The sequence below is a fragment of the Anomaloglossus baeobatrachus genome, chromosome 7 (assembly GCF_048569485.1).
Source record: "Anomaloglossus baeobatrachus isolate aAnoBae1 chromosome 7, aAnoBae1.hap1, whole genome shotgun sequence".
Taxonomy (NCBI): Eukaryota; Metazoa; Chordata; class Amphibia; order Anura; family Aromobatidae; genus Anomaloglossus; species Anomaloglossus baeobatrachus.
Window position 1 is genome coordinate 284,927,723 of NC_134359.1, and position 9,808 is coordinate 284,937,530.

A 9,808-nucleotide genomic window follows, 5' to 3' on the forward strand; every position below is an offset into this window, starting at 1 on the left:
CCTCAGCTGCTGCAGAACCTCATAATACACCTCAGCTGCTGCAGAACCTTATAATACACCTCAGCTGCTGAAGAACCTTATAATACACCTCAGCTGCTGCAGAACCTCATAATACACCTCAGCTGCTGAAGAACCTTATAATACACCTCAGCTGCTGAAGAACCTCATAATACACCTCAGCTGCTGCAGAACCTTATAATACACCTCAGCTGCTGAAGAACCTTATAATACACCTCAGCTGCTGCAGAACCTCATAATACACCTCAGCTGCTGAAGAACCTTATAATACACCTCAGCTGCTGAAGAACCTCATAATACTCACCTCAGCTGCTGCAGAACCTTATAATACACCTCAGCTGCTGCACAACCTCATAATACACCTCAGCTGCTGCAGAATCTCATAATACACCTCAGCTGCTGCAGAACCTCATAATACATCTCAGTTGCTGCAGAACCTCATAATACACCTCAGCTGCTGCAGAATCTCATAATACACCTCAGCTGCTGAAGAACCTTATAATACACCTCAGCTGCTGCAGAACCTTATAATACACCTCAGCTGCTGCAGAATCTCATAATACACCTCAGCTGCTGAAGAACCTTATAATACACCTCAGCTGCTGCAGAACCTTATAATACACCTCAGCTGCTGAAGAACCTTATAATACACCTCAGCTGCTGCAGAACCTTATAATACACCTCAGCTGCTGCAGAACCTTATAATACACCTCAGCTGCTGCAGAACCTCATAATACACCTCAGCTGCTGAAGAACCTCATAATACACCTCAGCTGCTGAAGAACCTTATAATACACCTCAGCTGCTGAAGAACCTCATAATACACCTCAGCTGCTGAAGAACCTCATAATACACCTCAGCTGCTGAAGAACCTCATAATACACCTCAGCTGCTGAAGAACCTTATAATACACCTCAGCTGCTGAAGAACCTTATAATACAACTCAATTGTTGTAGAACCTTATAATATACCTCAGCTGCTGCAGAACCTTATAATACACCTCAGCTGCTGCAGAACCTCATAATACACCTCAGCTGCTGAAGAACCTCATAATACACCTCAGCTGCTGAAGAACCTTATAATACACCTCAGCTGCTGAAGAACCTTATAATACAACTCAATTGTTGTAGAACCTTATAATATACCTCAGCTGCTGCAGAACCTTATAATACACCTCAGCTGCTGCAGAACCTTATAATACACCTCAGCTGCTGCAGAACCTCATAATACACCTCAGCTGCTGCAGAACCTCATAATACACCTCAGCTGCTGCAGAACCTTATAATACACATCTCAGCTGCTGCAGAACCTCATAATACACCTCAGCTGCTGCAGAACCTCATAATACACCTCAGCTGCTGCAGAACCTCATAATACACCTCAGCTGCTGCAGCACCTCATAATACTCACCTCAGCTGCTGCAGAAGCTCATAATACACCTCAGCTGCTGCAGAACCTCATAATACTCACCTCAGCTGCTGAAGAACCTTATAATACAACTCAATTGTTGTAGAACCTTATAATATACCTCAGCTGCTGCAGAACCTCATAATAGACCTCAGCCGCTGCAGAAAATCATAATATACCTTGACTGCTACAGAACCTCAAAATACACACCTCAATTGCTGCAGAACCTCATAATACACTTTAGCTGCAGCAGAACCTCATAATACACACCTCAGCTGCTGCAGAACCTCATAATACACACCTCAATTGCTGCAGAACCTCATAATACACTTTAGCTGCAGCAGAACCTCATAATACGCACCTCAGCTGCAGCAGAACCTCATAATACGCACCTCAGCTGCTGCAGAACCTCATAAAACACCTAAGTTGCTGCAGAACCTCATACTACACCTTAACTGTTGCAGAACGTTATAATACACATCTCAGCTACTATAGAACCTCAAGATCCGCATATCAACTGCTGCTGAATCTTATAATACACCTCAGCTGCTGCAGAACCTCATACTACACATCTCACCTGCTGCAGAATTTTATATTATGCACTTCAGCTGCTGCAGAACCTCATACTACCCATCTCAGCTGCTGAAGAATCTTATATTATGCACCTCAGCTGCTGCAGAACCTCATACTACCCGTCTCAGCTGCTGAAGAATCTTATATTATGCACCTCAGCTGCTGCAGAACCTCATACTACCCGTCTCAGCTGCTGAAGAATCTTATATTATGCACCTCAGCTGCTGCAGAGGCTCATAATACACACCTCAGCTGTTGCAGAACATCTTAATACACACCTCAGCTGAAGCAGAATATCATAATTCACCTCAAGTGCTGAAGAATCTCATAATACACCTCAGCTGCTGCAGAACCTTATAATACACCCCTCAGCTGCTGCAGAACCTCATAATACACCCCTCAGCTGTTGCAGAACCTCATAATACACATCTCAGCTGCTATAGAACCTCATGATACGCAAATCAACTGCTGCTGAATCTTATAATACACACCTCAGCTGCTGCAGAACCTCATAACATACCTCAGCTGCTGCAGAATCTTATATTATACAACTCAGCTGCTGCAGAGGTTCACTATACACACACCTCAGCTGCTGCTGAATATCTTAATACACACCTCAGCTGAAACAGAATCTCATAATACACCTCACGTGCTGAAGAATCTCATAATACACCTCAATTGTTGCAGAATCTTATAATATACCTCAGCTGCTGCAGAACCTCATAATACACCTCAGCTGCTGCAGAACCTCATAATACACTTCAGCTGAAGCAGGACCTCATACTACACATCTCAGCTGCTGTAGAATCTTATTTATGCACCACAGCTGCTGCAGAGGCTCATAATACACAACTCAGCTGCTGCAGAACATCTTAATACACACCTCAGCTGAAGCAGAATATCATAATACACCTCAACAAACACACCTCAGCTGCTGCAGAGTCTCATACTTCAGTAGCGGGAGGACCTCATAATACACCTCAGCTGCTACAGAAAATCCTAATACACCTCAGCTGCTGCAGATCCTCATAATACACCTCAGCTGCTGCAGATCCTCATAATACACCTCAGCTGCTGCAGATCCTCATAATACATACCTCAGCTGCTGCAGAACATCATAATACACATCTGAGTATTAGTATTACATTACATGACATTATCAGCTATTATAATAATATCAGTGGCGTAACTAGAGTTTGATGGGCCCTGATGCGAAATTTGGACCGGGGCCCCCCTCTACGTACCCCAACACTTAGGGTACGGGATAATGACACTGACACTCAGTGTACAGGATAATGACGCTGACACTTGGCTTTTACCCACAGCACCCAGGTTTCCCATGATCTGAAATCCCTCTATCAGCACCCAGCTTTGCTATGTTCTGATATCCATCTTGTCCTCGGCACCCAGCTTCCCCATGCTCTGCTACACATCTTACCCTCAGCACCCAGCTTTCCCATATCAGAGCATGGGAAAGCTGGGTGCTGAGAGAAGATGTACAGCAGAGCATGGGAAAGGTGGGTGCTGAGAGAAGATGTACAGCAGAGCATGGGAAAGGTGGGTGCTGAGAGAAGATGTACAGCAGAGCATGGGAAAGGTGGGTGCTGAGAGAAGATGTACAGCAGAGCATGGGAAAGGTGGGTGCTGAGAGAAGATGTACAGCAGAGCATGGGAAAGGTGGGTGCTGAGAGAAGATGTACAGCAGAGCATGGGAAAGGTGGGTGCTGAGAGAAGATGTACAGCAGAGCATGGGAAAGCTGGGTGCTGAGAGATGTATAGCAGAGCATGGGAAAGCTGGGTGCTGAGGGAAGATGTATAGCAGAGCATGGGAAAGCTGGGTGCTGAGGGAAAGAGCCTTTTCCCCTTCACCACAAAACATTACCATCCCCTGCTTGTATCTTTGTCCCCCTTGTATATAGTTCTCCAAATACTATAATGGCCCCCACATAGCCTTCCATATAGTATAAAGGGTCCCACATAACCCGTCATATATTAGAATGCACTCCCATAGTCCTCCATGTATTACAATGCATTTCCCATAGTTCTCGATGTATTATAATTCACCCCATAGTTCTCCATATTTTATACTGCACCACAGTCCTCCATGTTTTATAACCCCCATAGTCCATGTATAAGGTAGGCTCCATAGTCCTCCATGTATTATAATGCAGCCCCATAAATCATCATATTGTATTATGCAGCCCCATACTCTTCCATGTATAATGTACCCCTATATTCCATGTATAAGGTGTCTTTCATTTTGTATAATGCAGCTCCATAGACCTCCATGTATAATGCACCCCTAGTCCATGTATAAGGTGTCCTTCATGTTTATTATGCAGTCCCATAGACCTCCATGTATCATGCAGCCAGCCCCCCCCCAGGGCCTCAATGTGTCATGCAGCCAGCCCCCCCAGGTGTCATGCAGCCAGCCCCCCCAGGGCCTCCATGTATCATGCAGCCAGCCCCTCCAGGTATCATGCAGCCAGCCCCCCCAGGTGTCATGCAGCCAGCCCCCCCAGGGCCTCCATGTGTCATGCAGCCAGCCCCCCCAGGTGTCATGCAGCCAGCCCCCCCAGGGCCTCCATGTGTCATGCAGCCAGCCCCCCCAGGGCCTCAATGTGTCATACAGCCAGACCCCCCCTGGGCCTCAATGTGTCATGCAGCCAGCACCCCCAGGGCCTCTGTGTCATGCAGCCAGCCCCCCAGGGCCTCTGTGTCATGCAGCCAGCCCCACCAGGGCCTCCATGTGTCATGCAGCCAGCCCCCCCAGGGGTCATGCAGCCAGCCCCCCCAGTGCCTCTATGTGTCATGCAGCCAGCCCCACCAGGGCCTCCATGTGTCATGCAGCCAGCCCCCCCCCCCCCTGGGCCTCCATGTGTCATGCAGCCAGTACCCCCAGGTGTCATGCAGCCAGCCCCCCCAGGGCCTCTCTGTCATGCAGCCAGCCCCACCAGGGCCTCCATGTGTCATGCAGCCAGGGCCTCCATGTGTCTTGCAGCCAGCCCCTCCAGGGCCTCCATGTGTCATGCAGCCAGCCCCCCCAGGTGTCATGCAGCCAGCCCCCCCAGGGCCTCTATATGTCATGCAGCCAGCCCCACCAGGGCCTCCATGTGTCCTGCAGCCAGCCCCCCCCCCGCCTCCATGTGTCATGCAGCCAGTACCCCCAGGTGTCATGCAGCCAGCCCCCCCCCCCTTTGGGCCTCCATGTGTCATGCAGCCAGTACCCCCAGGTGTCATGCAGCCAGCCCCCCCAGGGCCTCTGTGTCATGCAGCCAGCCCCACCAGGGCCTCCATGTGTCATGCAGCCAGCCCCCCCCCCTGCCTCCATGTGTCATGCAGCCAGTACCCCCAGGTGTCATGCAGCCAGCCCCCCCCCCCTTTGGGCCTCCATGTGTCATGCAGCCAGTACCCCCAGGTGTCATGCAGCCAGCCCCCCCAGGGCCTCTGTGTCATGCAGCCAGCCCCACCAGGGCCTCCATGTGTCATGCAGCCAGGGCCTCCATGTGTCTTGCAGCCAGCCCCTCCAGGGCCTCCATGTGTCATGCAGCCAGCCCCCCCAGGTGTCATGCAGCCAGCCCCCCCCAGGGCCTCTATGTGTCATGCAGCCAGCCCCACCAGGGCCCCCATGTGTCATGCAGCCAGCCCCCCCCCCCCGCCTCCATGTGTCATGCAGCCAGTACCCCCAGGTGTCATGCAGCCAGCCCCCCCCCCCTTTGGGCCTCCATATGTCATGCAGCCAGTACCCCCAGGTGTCATGCAGCCAGCCCCCCCCCCTTTGGGCCTCCATGTGTCATGCAGCCAGTACCCCCAGGTGTCATGCAGCCAGCCCCCCCCCCTTTGGGCCTCCATGTGTCATGCAGCCAGTACCCCCAGGTGTCATGCAGCCAGCCCCCCCAGGGCCTCTGTGTCATGCAGCCAGCCCCACCAGGGCCTCCATGTGTCATGCAGCCAGCCCCCCCCCCCCCTGCCTCCATGTGTCATGCAGCCAGTACCCCCAGGTGTCATGCAGCCAGCCCCCCCCCCTTTGGGCCTCCATGTGTCATGCAGCCAGTACCCCCAGGTGTCATGCAGCCAGCCCCCCCAGGGCCTCTGTGTCATGCAGCCAGCCCCACCAGGGCCTCCATGTGTCATGCAGCCAGGGCCTCCATGTGTCTTGCAGCCAGCCCCTCCAGGGCCTCCATGTGTCATGCAGCCAGCCCCCCCAGGTGTCATGCAGCCAGCCCCCCCAGGGCCTCTATGTGTCATGCAGCCAGCCCCACCAGGGCCCCCATGTGTCATGCAGCCAGCCCCCCCCCCCCGCCTCCATGTGTCATGCAGCCAGTACCCCCAGGTGTCATGCAGCCAGCCCCCCCCCCCCTTTGGGCCTCCATATGTCATGCAGCCAGTACCCCCAGGTGTCATGCAGCCAGCCCCCCCCCCTTTGGGCCTCCATGTGTCATGCAGCCAGTACCCCCAGGTGTCATGCAGCCAGCCCCCCCCCCTTTGGGCCTCCATGTGTCATGCAGCCAGTACCCCCAGGTGTCATGCAGCCAGCCCCCCCAGGGCCTCTGTGTCATGCAGCCAGCCCCACCAGGGCCTCCATGTGTCATGCAGCCAGCCCCCCCCCCCCCCTGCCTCCATGTGTCATGCAGCCAGTACCCCCAGGTGTCATGCAGCCAGCCCCCCCCCCCTTTGGGCCTCCATGTGTCATGCAGCCAGTACCCCCAGGTGTCATGCAGCCAGCCCCCCCAGGGCCTCTGTGTCATGCAGCCAGCCTCACCAGGGCCTCCATGTGTCATGCAGCCAGGGCCTCCATGTGTCTTGCAGCCAGCCCCTCCAGGGCCTCCATGTGTCATGCAGCCAGCCCCCCCAGGTGTCATGCAGCCAGCCCCCCCAGGGCCTCTATGTGTCATGCAGCCAGCCCCACCAGGGCCTCCATGTGTCATGCAGCCAGCCCCCCCCCCCCCTGCCTCCATGTGTCATGCAGCCAGTACCCCCAGGTGTCATGCAGCCAGCCCCCCCCCCCCCTTTGGGCCTCCATGTGTCATGCAGCCAGTACCCCCAGGTGTCATGCAGCCAGCCCCCCCAGGGCCTCTGTGTCATGCAGCCAGCCTCACCAGGGCCTCCATGTGTCATGCAGCCAGGGCCTCCATGTGTCTTGCAGCCAGCCCCTCCAGGGCCTCCATGTGTCATGCAGCCAGCCCCCCCAGGTGTCATGCAGCCAGCCCCCCCAGGGCCTCTATGTGTCATGCAGCCAGCCCCACCAGGGCCTCCATGTGTCATGCAGCCAGCCCCCCCCCCCCTGCCTCCATGTGTCATGCAGCCAGTACCCCCAGGTGTCATGCAGCCAGCCCCCCCCCCCCCTTTGGGCCTCCATGTGTCATGCAGCCAGTACCCCCAGGTGTCATGCAGCCAGCCCCACCAGGGCCTCCATGTGTCATGCAGCCAGCCCCCCCCCCCTGCCTCCATGTGTCATGCAGCCAGTACCCCCAGGTGTCATGCAGCCAGCCCCCCCCCCCCCTTTGGGCCTCCATGTGTCATGCAGCCAGTACCCCCAGGTGTCATGCAGCCAGCCCCACCAGGGCCTCCATGTGTCATGCAGCCAGGGTTTCCATGTGTCATGCAGCCAGCAAAATAAAAAAACAAGTACCTCTCTTCTCCTTCCGACCCCTAGGACCGCAGTAGTTATGCCCCTGCCCCCATATGTCACACCCCTGCTCCCCATACAGCCTGCACCCCCCATATCACACACACTACACCCTCATATGTCTCACACCCTGCTGCCTGTACCTCAACTTACCCCTCTCAAACACTCTGCACCCCTTCACAACCTTCTGTCAAAGTCTACAGCCCTCATCTGCCACTCACCCTGCACACCCCTCATGTCCTCTCTTTTTTCATTACGAGTCATATGTCCAAAATCGTTCAGGAATCAGTATCTCCTGCTTTCTCCCCGGCCTCCTGTGTCTCCTCCCACACAGTCACATGGGCGTGACGTCATCGCAGGTCCTGGAAGGATGGATTCCGTGTGCTGTGCAGGAGCACTTCTGCTCTGCCGCAGGTCAGAGAGCCCCTCTCACAGGCCGGCCCCCTGACGGTCGCGTAGTTGGCCACTACACAGCGGCACTACACATAGGGGCCCGGCAGCCGGCTCTGCAGAGCGGCTGCCGGGCCCCTTTAACCCTGCGGGCCCGGTCGCAGTGGCGACCTCTGCGACCGCGGTCGTTACGCCCCTGAATAATATAACTATTACTCCTCACCTCCTATACATAACATAACAGCGGTGGCTGCAGAGCTCTGGTGGATGGGGCATTGCCTCGCCCTAAGCTGCCAATTACAGTCGCACGTTGCTGCAGGGTCACACCGCCATGTCCGCCTCAGCTGCCATTATTAGCCTCTGCATTTCTGGACATTTGACCCTGTCAAACGTTTATATAGATATCGGAAGTGGCTGTGCACCTAAGGGACACACACAAAGGCGGCCTCCTGCCCTGCAGGAAACCACCGGGCTCTGCTGTGGTGGAGGATGCGGGCACATTACAGCGCAGAGGTCACTCTCTTCACCTCATCATCACAGCGATAGCGGGCTTCATCTGTTTTACCTACTTTTATTTTTTTAATATGGACTGTGGTTGTAATAAGTCCATTACATAAACCCACCCACAGATATAGTGCCACATAGTTTAATAACTCTTTTATTCCCCCAACTAGTATTGTGGCGCCCTGGACTAGCCAGGTCGTCACAGGTACTACAACATGCACCCCCACCCTGAGACAGGCACATCAGCCAGACACAAAATCCTTGTTGCCTCCCTCCAGGGGCTGATGTCCACACCAGGTGGGGTGGAGCCAGGCGGTTGGCCCCACCCACTGAGGAGTTCGCAGTCCTGGAGGCGGGAAAAGGAAAACAGTGGAGTTCAGTTAGGAAAGTGAGAAGGAGTGAAGGAGTAGTGGAGGAGCAAACTGACATTGTCCGGGTACGTGGCCCGGGCACTTAGAGCAAGGTTGGCAGACGGTGGTGGTCGTCTGCAGGAGAGGCAGATCAACGCGGAACCGTAGGACCGGGGACGGGCGGTGGCTCGCCGGTACCGAACCGGGGAGCGAAGTGAAGCCAGCACACACAGGCAGGGCGTACGGACCCCGACCAGGCTTGGAGTCGCCATTAAAGGTCAAATCCGTCAGTGACCGGAACCCCAGGGGTTTCCTAACAGTCAAGACCCGATTGAAGGCAACCGTCCAACCAACAAAAGGAAATACAGCTACCGCCACAGCTAGAGTTCCAAGGGCCAGAGCCTGCGGGCAAAAGGGCTCCTCCGGCACATATACACGCTGGGGAGCGGGTTACCAGTGGGAAGCCATCGGGACCGAACATCCACAAAAGGTGCAGGGAAAGGCAGCCACCACCAACCGTCCGGGAAAAGTCACAGCAGCCGGCTGCGGGACCCGTCCATCCAGCCGTTTGGTTTACCAGAGACTTTGCGTACATTTGTGGCTGAGTGAGTACAACCGTGCCTTCCGGCACCGCGCTGCGCAGTCCCCGCGACCCTGCACCTTGCCATCCCTGCCCCTCCGTCACCTCACCGGGCCCCGGGACCACCAACCCCTACCCACGGAGGGGGGAAACAACATCCCAGCTGCTCCCTACCATCGCTCCCGGGATCCCCGTCAATAGCAGCGGTGGTGCCCAACCTCACCACAACCAGTGGGTGGCGTCACGGACAAAATCCCCAAACCAAACTACCCCCTTTCACTCACGGGCGAGGAGCGCCGCTCGAGTTCCCGGATCCGGCTCACCGCTCGAGCCACCGAGCAGCAGCAGCGCCGGACC